Below are 15,989 nucleotides of genomic sequence, written 5' to 3' on the forward strand. Positions count from 1 at the left end.
TATACTCCAGAAAATCATGTTTTTAAAGCTAATCCATTCCTGTGGATCCATTGTAAGTAGGATCTTTTGGCAAGTAGGATCTTAACTTAAGATATGACTCACCTCATTCAGAGTGGGTCTTAATCCTCTTACTGGAGTCCTTTATAAGAGAATGAAATTCTGAAAAACAGAGAAAGCCACAGAAGCAGAGGGAAAGCCACCCATGGAAGCTGGAAGCTGAAAGCAATGAAGCCCAGAAGAGAAAGGAGAGACAAACAGATGCCACCATGTGCCATGCCATGTTAAAGAGGGGACCAGTATCACTGGTGGCCAGTCTTTGGAGAGAAAGTATTACCTGATGATGCCTTAATTTGGACATTTTCATGGCCTCAGAACTGTACACTTGTAAGTTAATAAATCCCCATTGTAAAAGCCAACCAATTTCTGGTATATTACATTCCAAAAGCCTAGAAGACTGAAACAGTATGTGACAAAGGAGCCAAGGACCAAGTGTCACTGGCAGCAAGCCTATGAATGCCAGTCTTTGGGAACAAATCATTGTCTTGATGATACGATCATTGGGACTTTTTCCTAGTCTCAAAGCCATGAGTCATTAAATTCTCATTGCATGGTATTTGCTTGAGCAGCCAAAAAAACTAAAACACCTTCTTAAAGGATTTTAGGGAGATGTTTGTGTTTGAAATATGGAGTAAGATAGGGGCTATACAGAGCTGAGAGTGATTAAGCAAGAGCCAAAAACACTCATTTGTCTTGTTAAAGAATTTGGCCATTCTGCTAATAGTTATTGAATTCATTTAAATGCTTTCAGCAGGAAAATGAAAAATGTGATTTTTGTAAAAGATGATTTTGGTATTTTATTGATCAAAGCAATTATTATTTTTAAATTTATTTTAGTCCTAATAATTAAAAATAAAGAAAACATGGATCAAAAGTTCTAAAACAAAATTAGTGGAGATTCTTAACACAGTAATTAATTGGAAAATAAATACCTTCTTTAAAAACACATCATATTGTGGAGAAAGAGGTACAGTTATTCATTGTCATCAGGAATGTAGAATGGTGCAACTGCTCTAGAAGGCAGTTTGGTGGTTCCTCAGGAAGCTTTTCTATGCATTATATAGATATTCCTTTCTATTTTCTGGTGTATTAGAATAGCTAGAAGGAAATACCTGAAACTGTTGGATGGCAACCCAGTAGCCTTGATTCTTGAAGACAGTTGTTTAACTATACAGCTTTTATTGTGTGACCTTGTGATTGTGAAAACCTTGTGACTGATACTCCCTTTATCCAGTGTATGGACAGATGAGTAATAAAATAAAAATAAAAATATATGAATGGGGGGTGATAAGGGTCATGGAATGCTTTGGGTGGTCTTTTTATTTTCATTTTCATTTATTCTTTATTTTGGAGTAATGTAAATGTTCTGAACTTGATTGTGGTGATGAATGCACAATATGATGATACTGTGAGCAATTGATTGTATACTTCGAATGGATTATAAGGTGTGTGAATACATCTCAATAAAATTGAATTACATAAAAGGAAAAAAAGACATACTATTTAGGGGAAGAAGGAATGGTTTTTGAATATAAAATACATTTCATTATTTTTACATTAGTCATGGAGAAAATAATTGAGTATCAATACATTCTGTTTTCCAATATAAAAATAACAAGATAGTACTTATTTACCAATTCTTAAAAGACATCTTCTGAGCTGTACCTTATTGGACATATACTGTTCCCTAGCTGAACTCTAATGTCAAAAAGTGTGGCATTACAGCTGTAAGACAAAGACACAATTTTCCCTTAGATGCAGTAGATTAGTAATCTTTCACTGCCATTAAAAATTATTTTTCTTCTTTTGCACCTCCAGAGATGTTCTCCCTACATTGTTTCTCAAATATTTTCCTTTCATTGCTATTTCCTCCTTTTAAAATGTTTGTGTAAATAATTTATAACTGTGACTTTTTTCTCCTTTGAAATGATAGCCAAACTCAAATTGCTTTTATCTGACTCAAAATTTAGAAGTGAATTCAGCAGTGACCTATTAGATGTCTGATAGTGTGGCATACTATATCAGGTTCATTAATTCTAGTGAATAGGAAGAGAAAAGTTAGCATTTTCTCTCATTCTGTATTTTTAACAAAAAGTTTATATATGGGCATTGAATCAAGAAAATATGCAAATAATTGGTTGGTAAAAGGGGAACAAACAGTGCTGTAAGAAGAAAAAACAAATATCATATTACTTACCCTATGCTGCTTTTAATTTTGACTTCATATCTTTTATTTTTATCTTCTTATGCTTCTTTATTCTTTGTCTTTGTCTAACCAGTTACAAATGGAAAAAAACAAACAAAAAACAAAACAAACTAAAAAAAACCTTAAAAACCTGCCTTATCCCTCAAAAATTGCAGTTATACCTGGGTTATCTTAAATGGAAATTATAGATAATTCTTCAATTTAAGAAGATCTGAAATTCTTGCCTGTTGAAATCATATCTCACCCAGAACACAGTTATGTGAATACAAATGAAAAAAAAAAAAACACATTTGAAGATTTAATATAAAGATAATTTGCTGATCTAATACAATTTTGAAGATTCAATACAAATAAAGTTTGCGAATAAATCAAGTTTTACTAAACGTCGAATTGTAATGTGTCTGCTTGCTAGTTTTATAAGAGTTTTATTCTGAATATTTATTTTAATATGAAAAATAAATACCACACTAAAACACTATGCTTGCATTAGTAAGAGCAGTTAAATCTATTTTTAAAATTTGAATTTGGATAAATTATAATCTGTCACCCACTCTTTTTCCTCCAGATAAAATATTGAAATGTTCTTGCACTTCTTAATATTAAACAAAACAATTTTAGCAGTATTACTTTGACTCTGATATTTTCTTTGTACATGTTATGTTTATTTTACTGGTTTTGTATCCATTTACATATAAAAAAGACATGTAATGCTTTATCTTACAAGAGTGGAAAATAATTCTCTGACAGTTCATTTTACTCTGCTTTTATTAAGAGGATAGACTTGAAATGTAATCTGGTTTAATTTCAGTACTTATATTTAAAACTGTTTGAAGACATTTATATCTAGCAATTTTGTTCTAAACAATAAGATGGCATTAATTAATTATGAGTTGAACACATCATCACCTCTAGCATGCAGAATCAAGATATTTCTTAATACTTCACTTTTTAAAGTTTTGATGACAGAGAAAGGCTTTGCTGAGCTTAAGTGTCTAATAGATCCACGTGGAAACATAATTTTACAGTTAGAAATATCTCCCCCCAAAAAAGTGTGTGCTCTGTTATTCATATATCAAGGATGGTAAAAATTGAACTGGTCTGAATTTTTTTTTTTAATCTCTTAGTGTTCATTGAATTACTGTTTTCTATTATCATTGGCAAGTCACAGAATCTTTTCAATGTACAAAGAAGGGAGAGAAGATTTGCTGTATTTCTTAGTAGAATTATTTTGGTGTATATGATGCTCTGTGAGGATACGGTCTGGTCTTTTCAAAAACTGCAGAACTTGTTTGGAAATAGCAGATATTCTAGGCTTAAAAGAAAGAGAATGAGGAGGCCAGGAAGAAGCTGAGCTATACACGGTCACTTTCTCTACCCAATTTATTTTATTCCTTCCATACAGGGGCAGGTCCTAATGTTGAATGTCTATTTCTGTACTCTAATTTGAAATAATGCATTTATGGTACAAACTTTTCCTGGCTGCTTTTCTTTCTTTATTTCAAATAATTTCACTGTTGAAGCAACAAAATGAAATTCATGTATAATAAAAAATTAATGTTTATTTAATAATTCTATTTTTCTCTTCTATATTATTATTTTGCTTATAAAACATTCTGAATTTCTATTACCATTTGTTCAGTCTGCAGGCACGGGCAAGTAAATTAAAGTGAGGAATATAATATATAACTAAAATTATCCTGGGTGACATAGTAAGAACAATAGATGTACAAATAAAAGGTAGAATACTTGGGATAACTATTGCTCCATATATGGTCTCATTTCAAAGCATTTATTTCAGCTCCAGTGTCATTTGGTTTTCTACATAACTGTAAATATTTTGAATCTTTATAATTTTATGTTGTGCCTTATTGAATTTTCTCCCAGTAAATTCCAATTTGGGCAACCAGGTATTATATAATGAAGAGAAGGATCAATGTTCTTAATGTTTAATTTAGAGAACAAAAATGTTTGCTTTTAAGAAATATCTCTCTGAATAGCAATTGAACTTCTAGGATTTTTTCTTAAGGTTAATAGTCAGAGATCCTGTTAAAAAATATTATGTACAAGGTTATTTTTGTAAAACTGTGTAGAAAAGCACATATTGAAAACACTATAAATTTCATGCTTTTGGTTAAATAAGTTATGATAAATTATTTTAATGCAGTCATCAATACTTAGATATGGACATTTTACATGGAAATAATATACAAATTATTTTTCTGTAAAATGTTGCAAATCAATATGTGTATTTTTATATTTATAAAATAATCATGACTTTGATTTTGACTGTATTGTAATCATCTGGACTGATATGCTTTGAAAAGTTAACAGTTTTATTCTTGATGTGGCCCTTTAAAGTTCTCTTGATGAATTTGGAATAAAATTTTTCTATAATTTTGAATATATACAAGAAATAATTGTTGCTTACACAATGTGAAAAAATATGGTCTTCCTTTGAAATATAATTTCTTCTCTAAAGCAAATCATTTTTAAAAACTTCACTTCTAAAAACACAGCATGTATTTATCAGCTTTATCTAAATGCTTATATTTGAGAAAATTTTCTACAGTATCTATAGCTATAGAAATGATATACAACATATGCAATGAGAATATTTTAATTTGGCACACATAGTTTGAATACTGTGGTATTAAATTGATAAGAGACCATCTATCCCTGCAGTAGTTTTCTGTTGCTGTTGTAAGAAACTACCTCAAAATTAGTGGCTTTAAAAAATACAAGTAATTAACATAGTTCTGTAAATTAGAAGTCCAGTATGAGTATCACTGGGTTAAATTAAGGTGTCAGCAGGTCTGTGGTACTTTAAGGATGTTCTAAGGGAGACTCCATTTCCTTGCCTTTCTGTCTTCTACAGGTCACTCATATTCCTTGGCTTGTGGCCCCCTCCATCCATCTTAAAAGCAGCAATATTCACTGCACCTCTCTGATCATTCTCCCAAGTTACATTTCCCTCTGACTACAGCCAGTACAGTTTCTCTACCATTGAGAATTTATGGGATTAGATTGGGATTATCTCCCCATCTCAAGATCCTTAGCCTCAATCACAGTGTCCCTTTTGCCATGGAAGGTAACATATGCACAGAGGCTGAAGATTAGAACATAGAAAACTTTTGCAGCCATATTTTTTTGCCTATCACAGTCCCTATGAACGAGATTAAGGTAGTTTTTTCAGTTTATTTTATTCCATAATTCAGAGATAAATAACAAAAGACACAGCTTTATTGACAAAGACAACAAATATCCAAGAAAAAAATTATGATCAGGATTTAAAATGAGCTGTGTACAATTTAATAATTAATAATAATTAAATAATTAATATATCAATTAACATATAATATATAAAATAAGCCCATATTCAAGCAATAACGAATGGTATAAATTTAATTTAAAAAGATAAAGTACCCTCTCCAACAGGCTGTGATCCATCTCTCTCAATGCCACCACAGTTTAAACATAACCAAAAAATATGCATTATTAATAAAAATAAAATGAATTTTAAACAGTGTCATCCATCAAGTCAACCTATGCAATATGTTTTGCTTCTTTATTCCACCCTTCTTTTCTCATTTGGTAATATAACTGTTAAATAAGGTAAATTGGCTGCCTACATTAGCCTGCCAGGAATAGTGGTTCCCTTTTTTGAGAAGTGACAGGAACTTTGGACTTTCTGAGAAAATGGAACACACAGGTGAAAGTAGTAGTTTAAGCTACTATTGTAAATGATTTGGTTCCAGTCCAGTAGAGATGGACAGATATACTATAAAAACCAATCTATGATCATTTCCCACTTTGTAATGCCCTCCTTTGTAATAAGGAACATAATTGTCATCCAATTATTATAATTTCCCCTTTGGAAATTTCATAATTATCTTTATAAGCTAATATAACATGTTAAGTATTTTGAGACTCTTACTCCAGTTTGAAATCTCCCTGTTAACAATCCTCTTTCAATAAACCCATCTAATTGATTGCTATTGGTACTTCAGTGTACTTTTGACATAACACAGAAATATTTAATACAAGATAGATCATTAATATTTTATAACTAATCTCTCCATAATCTTCTAAAATATCATTTCCAATCCTACTTTTCATGTGATGGCATGTTTTCTATTTCCCTTATTAAGTAGAAGCACTCAGAAGAGAATACAAGAAATGCCACCAGCTGTTAACACATCTTCTGTATCAGTGTTAATATATTCTACTATTCATATTATTACTATCCTTTAATATTACAAATATTTAATGTACTCATACTACGTATGAGGCACCATTCTGTTCAATGAATTTATACACAACTAGAACAACAGGAAAACATCCTACTCAAATAGGGGTTTATACTAGTGACCATTGCATGCTCCTTTCTGAGGCTAACAGCTCCCCTAGTCCTCTAGATTTCGTTTACCTTTTCCTGCTCAAGGAAGTCTCCCATGCTGTTATTTCTCACATTAAAAATAAATATATTTTAATCAAATTACTCCTTCCTGATAAATACTCTTATTATTTTTCACTTTTCCTTTACAGTAATAGTCAAAGAAATTTATTATTATACTGGAAGGAGAGACTATTGAGAGGAAATTGATTCCTACTCTACAATAGGGGAAGAGAGGAATATGTGTATACTACTTCCATATCCTGTGATAAAAGTCTTGTGATTAAAAAATAAAATTTACAATATTGACTCATCTAAGAAAAAGGCAAACGTTATTCTGTGTTTCAATAGTGTTTATTTATTGTTTTAAATATATATACTGAAAAAAATGTTTCTAAGTTAATTCTTTGTCATTTTCCCACATTTACTGCTTTCCCCAATGATGCTTTCCTACATTATATTTTCCACTAGTTATTGTTTATGTATATGAATGCCAATAATTTGCATATTGATATTTAACCAGCTGCTTACTTCTCATTCTAATAAGTTATCCTCTGATATGCTTATGGTTAATAGATATAACATTTTTCAAGGGACCATATTTTTTTAATTCCAAAATATACTTTCAAATATTAATTATATTGATGCATCTCATGAACAATTAGCTATATCTTTATCAATATTAGTGATACATATATATATTAGTGTATCTGTATCTAGTATTCTCTATGTCCTTAGCTGTAAAACAATGATAATAACAGTGACCCCCTACAATTATTATGAGGTTTAATTTTATGCTTACTAAAATACTTGGGACATTTCCAGACAACTAAATAGCATTCAATACATATTAATAATTTTTACTACAATAATCATCTATATCAGTGCTCCCATTAAAAGTCAGTCTGTCAGACTTCTTAAAATTATCCAGCAAAATAGGAAGTGTTTTCTAAAAATGTTTTAATATTCTTAGATTATTCTTTGATTTTTAAATAATTTCACTGGTCCTAAGATGAATATGTCAGGAAACACCACTGTTTATTCCTTATTATAAAAATTAGTATTTTAATGTGTCTTGGCAATCATGAGTAGGAAAACTGGTAAATTAGAATCCCAAGAATTCTATAAAGGAATTCATTTTAGTTGGAAAAACTGTAGTCCTGAATTACATCTTGGATAGTTTTTTAAAGAAGACATAGGAGGTTATAGAGAATTGTTGATAAAGAAAAGTAATTGTGCTGAGAACATATGATGAATATTTTCTGTGCTCAGTGTAAACTATCCTGTAAATGTGCCTATGTATATAAAGGTAAATACACACATACACACACACACATATATATATAATAATTTTCAGAGTCTGTTCTAGACTTTTATCATCAGACCCATATTTCAGGGATCAGAAAGAAAAATCTAATTTTTTAAATATCTTGGACAGTTGTATATTTCCAAATCCATGGATCAAATCCCTATAATCAAACTATAGAACATTCTTATAAATTATGCCACTGCTTCTTTTCCTCATTTTATTGACTAGTTTTCTGAATATACAAATTATTTCTGACCTCATTACTTGTTTTCTACTCTAAATCCCTCTAGTTGTTCCTAGAAGGTACATAATATCCTTGTGACATGGAGCTTTTATAGGAATAGAGGGAAAATTCTAAGGTTTTTGAACAACTAAAGAAAGTTAAAATAACCTTTAACACTAGCAGTTTTCTGGCCGACATTATATCTTGCCAATACAAAAATTCAATTTCAGTACGATTATTTCATAAATATTAGCATGATGCCACAAAAATAACTACACTATTATCCTAGATATGCCTTAGCAACTATTTAAATAACCACTACTTTGCCAAGTTATGATACATCTTGAGTACGTATGAGTCTGTCTAGGAAGCTGATGCATTTTAGATACACTTTACTTGTCACTAATTTTTATTTTGTTTTATTCTTAGAGGAAGTATGTTTGTAGGAAGTTGGATTATTAAATTAAAGTTGCAACTCTCTCACTTTTATTATAACAATGCTTTAGAGAGGAAGAAACATTTAATAATTCTTTCAAACTCTATTTACCTCTCCTATTCTTAACCTACTCAAATTCTCCCATCATCCAAATAATAATGGTGCTAATATTTATGGACATCTAAATTTACTATTGTTTTATATTTATTGTATAATTTAATATTTACAACTTAATGATATAGGCTATTAGTATTTTAATATTCATTTTAATGATGAGAAACTGATGAAGAAAGAGATCAAATGCTTTTCTCCATATCATACTGTAGCTGAGATAGGACTATCATCCAAATAAACCCGAACATAAAACCTGGTCTGGGGGAAGCACCAAGCTGTATTGCCTACACCACCAGGTTGCCCTCTTGGATGATCCATTTTTGAAGTGATCATTCTCTTTTAGGAGACTATAATTTAAATTTTCTATTTACTTGACCATTGATACTGTTTCAAATTGACAGATGTCTTCCATAATCCTATATGTGAAAATAAATTGAAAACCTCTAGAGAGTCTGAATTTCTTTGTATTAAAAAAAGGGCTAGGAAAATACTTTTTCTCTGATCTTCAAAAATATTTTCAATAACATTTATGACACTTATAATGGAACTCTTAAAAATTAAATTACTGTGTAAGCTACATTTGACAGAGAAATAAGATCTCATAATAATTGGTTATTACTGAATGAGACAAAAGTCCTTCACGTAAACCCTGAGTAGCAAGCAAACTGTAATGAGCTATAGAATTGCAACTCAGTGAAGTCCTGCACTCTACATATCATTTTCTTTGGACAGACGAAATCCTATTGACCAACACAGCAGCTCAGACTATCCATTGTTATAGTTGTAACATTTGATGAGATAAATTAAATGCATAATGGACCTTGACTATGGATGCTACTAAAGGCTATCTGAAGTTTCAATATTTACTGAAATGACAAATCCGTAACTAGATGATTCCTAGCTCTGCCCTTATTAGACATAGACATATGGTGTCTTCTTTATGTGTAAAGTGTAAATGTTAACTGTTTTTTTTTTTTCCGTCTATAGGAAGTATGCAAAAAATTCATTTAATATGAATGGTCTAAAGAAGTCTTTAAAAATAAGTTTTTCTTCTATTGAGTCTTAAAGAGTAATAAAAAGGTGTTTACTTTATTACGTTTGTATACCTGAGAAATTGCTGAATAAATAGTTCAATAACCGGGATTGAAAATTAGAGGGGTACAAGGAAGAAAGATATGTTTGCCTATGAAGACATGGGGACAAAATGAAAGAAAAAAATGATCATCACTGTGTCCTTGAATTCAGCAAAAAAAAAAAGAAAAAGAAAAAGAAAAGGAAGGAAGAAGTATAAGTGCACTTTGCCATTTATTTGGTTTTCATAAATGTTGGAAGGATAAATGTGTATACATTTGAAGTTGCTGATAAGAAACAGTATATGTTATAATCACATTCTTATTGTTTGTATCCTGCAAAATTCTTTCCCTAAGCTTTTCTAATGAAAAGCAATTACATGTTTCTGACTTTCCTTTTTATTATTGGCCAGTTGTGATGGTTTTCTTTCAATTTGCTGAATTTTAGTTATGCTTACCTTCCCAAGAGCAACTGCACAGAATGAAACGAAAGTTACGATCATTCAGGCATTTTCAGAAGTATAGTTCATGACCAAAAAGTGGTTAGATCAGGTCATGGTGGTGGACTTCCTCTCTGCCTCAGAGAAACTACAGCTTTCATTTCAGGCAGTTACTTATTTATTCATTCATTACTTTATTCAGAGTTTATTCAATCCCTACTGGAAACAGTGCAGAATAACATAAAGTGCTTGTAGTTTGGAGGGTAGGCAAAACTTGACTGAAGTCTTGGTTCTGCTTCTTACTAGCATTCTGACTGAAAAAGTCACATAAAAATGTTCTAGCCTTATTTTCCTATTTTGTAGAAATGAGGACCATATGACTTAGACTAACTTCATTTATTTTTCTCTGTGATCTAATGAGGACTCGTATATGAATAAACATAAACTTGGGTTTTATATATGTCCCTGTTCAACAAATTTTAGCCAATGGTTGTGTTATATATAGTAACTAAAAATTATAAAAATTTAAAAGAATCAATGAGAAAGATGAACAATGAAAAAAAGGAAGAGGAAATGCTTACAGCCAATAAAGTATGAAAAATCATCATTGTTTCTAGTAATCCAAGACATGCAAATTTAAAATAATTAAATATAATTTTCTCAAGGTTGGCAAAACTTTAATGACTTATAATATCAGCATTACTATTATTTACAAACATCGATTCTCCTACCCTCTGCTATGTATACCATTGTGTGGGGCAATTTGGTACTATGTCTTAAAACTGAAAATGTGTCTACCCTTTGATCCACAAAATCTGCTTCTCAGTATTTACTCTAGAGAAAAAAAAATGCTCATATATACAGAGATATGAATATGTTTATTGTAATATAGTTTGTTAAATTATAAAGTTGCAACAATCTAAAATTTTTCAAAGTTGCATGTTTGCCAAGAGACACAATACTGAAAGAATATATGCACAAAGGCAATGGACATGTATTATATTAAAAATATAATTTACAATATTTTTGAATGAAGAAACCAATTTACAAAATTTCCTTTATATATAAATGCATAATAAATTTTTGGATTTATATACACCAAACTGATATGGTCACTTCTAAAATGTTGGAGCAGAGTATTGTATTATTTTTTTCCTGCTGCCTTTGCTTATTGACTTTATTTGCTGATTGCACTATGATTTTCTCTTAGGGAGTCATGTCCTTCTCATTCTCAGTCCATGTGCTTTGGGTTAGATTCAAATCTAGTTTAGAACAAATGTCCCTAAGCCTGGCCAATCAGTACCCCAAATTTCCCTAGCTGTGGTGACTCATTCAAGGATGGACATGAGACCCACTGTTGTCTGAACAATGAATCCTAGGTCTCACAGAGAAACTTTCAGGAGTTATAGCCACCTTACTTATCTATTAGGAGGAATTCTATACAATTGTAGTGGCCGATATACGAAAGAAGTAGAGGTAGAGACAAGGGGCTCAATGAGCAAAAAAAGTAAAAACAAACAAACAAACAAAGCAAACCAACAAACAAACAACAGCAACAAAAAAGACAGATGTTCTCATGTCATCTACACTTTGGCATCAATTGGACCCAGAAAAGGTGCAGTAATCTTTTTGTTTAAAACTCTGTTAATTGGGTTTTCTGACCATTAGAATAAATGGAATCTTAGATGTTATATGAGGAAAATGTTGACTGGGGAGAGAGACAAGGAATAATTTAGATTCACCAGTAATTTTTTAAAATAAGGAAACGTATGAGATTGCATACTTTCCATATATATATATATATATATATATCAGATTATAATTAGTAAATATAAATATTGTTTACATTGTTAGATTTGCTTACTACATGCTAGATCCTGCATTAGGTGATAGAAGCAAATGAGATTTCCTTATATTTGTAGGCTTATATTTGTATCATGTGCCATGTGCTCAGACATATTATATCAACAATTTTCTGAGAAGTTTCTTCAAACTTATTTTTGTGATTTGATAAGTTACCTCACCCAACCTACCAAATAACCTCTTTCCCATCAATGATTTCTAATAAACAGAGAAAATTACTTGGTTACCATTCTAGAGTTTTATATTTAGTAAGCATTCTCTCCTATTGAAAGCAAAAATAACATAATTCTTTGCCCTAGTGATGAATTATCACTTATCAGAAGCAATATATTTTAAAAATGGCAATAAATATGTAAATCAGAAGCAAGAAAAAATTTTTATCTAACTCACTTAAAGAGTAGAAGAGGGAGGAGGCGGGGCAAGATGGCGGACTGGTGAGCTGTATGTTTTAGTTACTCCTCCAGGAAAGTAGGTAGAAAGCCAGGAACTGCGTGGACTGGACACCACAGAGCAATCTGACTTTGGGCATACTTCATACAACACTCATGAAAACGTGGAACTGCTGAGATCAGCGAAATCTCCCAATACACAAAGCTTCAAAGACTTGCAATTTGGGCAGGTCAAGTCAAGAGCAGAACCAAGAGAGCTCTGAGACAAAAGGCAATAATCCAGTGGTTGAGAAAATTCACTAAACACCACAACTTCCCAAGAAAAGGGGGGTGTCCGCTCACAGCCATCATCCTGGTGGACAGGAAACACTCCTGCCCATCGCCAGCCCCATAGCCCAGAGCTGCCCCAGACAACCCAGTGTGACGGAAGTGCTTCAAATAACAGGCACACACCACAAAACTGGGCGTGGACATTAGCCTTCCCTGCAACCTCAGCTGATTGTCCCAGAGTTGGGAAGGTGGAGCAGTGTGAATTAACAAAGCCCCATTCAGTCATCATTTCAGCAGACTGGGAGCCTCCCTACACAGCCCAGCAGCCCGGAACCGCCCTGGGGGGACGGCACTCACCTGTGACATAGCACAGTCATCCCTCAACAGAGGACCCACGGTGCACAGCCTGGAAGAGGGGCCCACTTGCAAGTCCCAGGAGCCATACGCTAATACCAAGGACTTGTGGGTCACTGGCAGAGACAAACTGTGGCAGGACTGAACTGAAGGATTAGACTATTGCAGCAGCTTTAAAACTCTAGGATCACCAGGGAGATTTGATTGTTAGGGCCACCCCCCCTCCCTGACTGCCCAGAAACACGCCCCATATACAGGGCAGGCAACACCAACTACACACGCAAGCTTGGTACACCAATTGGACCCCACAAGACTCACTCCCTCACTCACCAAAAAGGCTAAGCAGGGGAGAACTGGCTTGTGGAGAACAGGTGGCTCGTGGATGCCACCTGCTGGTTAGTTAGAGAAAGTGTACTCCACGAAGCTGTAGATCTGATAAATTAGAGATAAGGACTTCAATTGGTCTACAAATCCTAAAAGAACCCTATCAAGTTCAGCAAATGCCATGAGGCCAAAAACAACAGAAAATTATAAAGCATATGAAAAAACCAGACGATATGGATAACCCAAGCCCAAGCACCCAAATCAAAATATCAGAAGAGACACAGCACCTAGAGCAGCTACTCAAAGAACTAAAGATGAACAATGAGACCATAGTACGGGAGACAAAGGAAATCAAGAAGACCCTAGAAGAGCATAAAGAAGACATTGCAAGACTAAATAAAAAAATGGATGATCTTATGGAAATTAAAGAAACTGTTGACCAAATTAAAAAGATTCTGGACACTCATAGAACAAGACTAGAGGAAGTTGAACAACGAATCAGTGACCTGGAAGATGACAGAATGGAAAATGAAAGCATAAAAGAAAGAATGGGGAAAAAAATTGAAAAAATCGAAATGGACCTCAGGGATATGATAGATAATATGAAACATCCAAATATAAGACTCATTGGTGTCCCAGAAGGGGAAGAAAAGGGTAAAGGTCTAGGAAGAGTATTCAAAGAAATTGTTGGGGAAAACTTCCCAAATCTTCTAAACAACATAAATACACAAATCATAAATGCTCAGCAAACTCCAAATAGAATAAATCCAAATAAACCCACTCCAAGACATATACTGATCACACTGTCAAACACAGAAGAGAAGGAGCAAGTTCTGAAAGCAGCAAGAGAAAAGCAATTCACCACATACAAAGGAAACAGCATAAGACTAAGTAGTGACTACTCAGCAGCCACCATGGAGGCGAGAAGGCAGTGGCATGATATGTTTAAAATTCTGAGTGAGAAAAATTTCCAGCCAAGAATACTTTATCCAGCAAAGCTCTCCTTCAAATTTGAGGGAGAGCTTACATTTTTCACAGACAAACAAATGCTGAGAGAATTTGCTAACAAGAGACCTGCCCTACTGGAGATACTAAAGGGAGCCCTACAGACAGAGAAACAAAGAAAGGACAGAGAGACTTGGAGAAAGGTTCAGTACTAAAGAGATTCGGTATGGGTACAATAAAGGATATTAATAGACAGAGGAGAAAAATATGACAAACATAAACCAAAGGATAAGATGGCTGATTCAAGAAATGCCTTCACGGTTATAACGTTGAATGTAAATGGATTAAACTCCCCAATTAAAAGATATAGATTCGCAGAATGGATCAAAAAAAATGAACCATCAATATGTTGCATACAAGAGACTCATCTTAGACACAGGGACACAAAGAACCTGAAAGTGAAAGGATGTAAAAAAATATTTCATGCAAGCTACAGCCAAAAGAAAGCAGGTGTAGCAATATGAATCTCAGATAAAATAGACTTCAAATGTAGGGATGTTTTGAGAGACAAAGAAGGCCACTACATACTAATAAAAGGGGCAATTCAGCAAGAAGAAATAACAATCGTAAATGTCTATGCACCCAATCAAGGTGCCACAAAATACATGAGAGAAACACTGGCAAAACTAAAGGAAGCAATTGATGTTTCCACAATAAATGTGGGAGACTTCAACACATCACTCTCTCCTGTAGATAGATCAACCAGACAGAAGAGCAATAAGGAAACTGAAAACCTAAACAATCTGATAAATGAATTAGATTTAACAGACATATACAGGACATTACATCCCAAATCACCAGGATACACATACTTTTCTAGTGCTCACGGAACTTTCTCCAGAATAGATCATATGCTGGGACATAAAACAAGCCTCAATAAATTTAAAAAGATTGAAATTATTCAAAGCATATTCTCTGACCACAATGGAATACGATTAGAAGTCAATAACCATCAGAGACTTAGAAAATTCACAAATACCTGGAGGTTAAACAACACACTCCTAAACAATCAGTGGGTTAAAGAAGAAATAGCAAGAGAAATTGCTAAATATATAGAGACGAATGAAAATGAGAACACAACATACCAAAACCTATGGGATGCAGCAAAAGCAGTGCTGAGGGGGAAATTTATAGCACTAAACGCATATATTAAAAAGGAAGAAAGAGCCAAAATCAAAGAACTAATGGATCAACTGAAGAAGCTAGAAAATGAACAGCAAACCAATCCTAAACCAAGTAGAAGAAAAGAAATAACAAGGATTAAAGCAGAAATAAATGACATAGAGAACAAAAAAACAATAGAGAGGATAAATATCACCAAAAGTTGGTTCTTTGAGAAGATCAACAAGATTGACAAGCCCCTAGCTAGACTGACAAAATCAAAAAGAGAGAAGACCCATATAAACAAAATAATGAATGAAAAAGGTGACATAACTGCAGATCCTGAAGAAATTAAAAAAATTATAAGAGGATATTATGAACAACTGTATGGCAACAAACTGGATAATGTAGAAGAAATGGACAATTTCCTGGAAA

This window comes from Choloepus didactylus, chromosome 3 (assembly GCF_015220235.1).
Source record: "Choloepus didactylus isolate mChoDid1 chromosome 3, mChoDid1.pri, whole genome shotgun sequence".
In the NCBI taxonomy this organism is placed as follows: domain Eukaryota; kingdom Metazoa; phylum Chordata; class Mammalia; order Pilosa; family Megalonychidae; genus Choloepus; species Choloepus didactylus.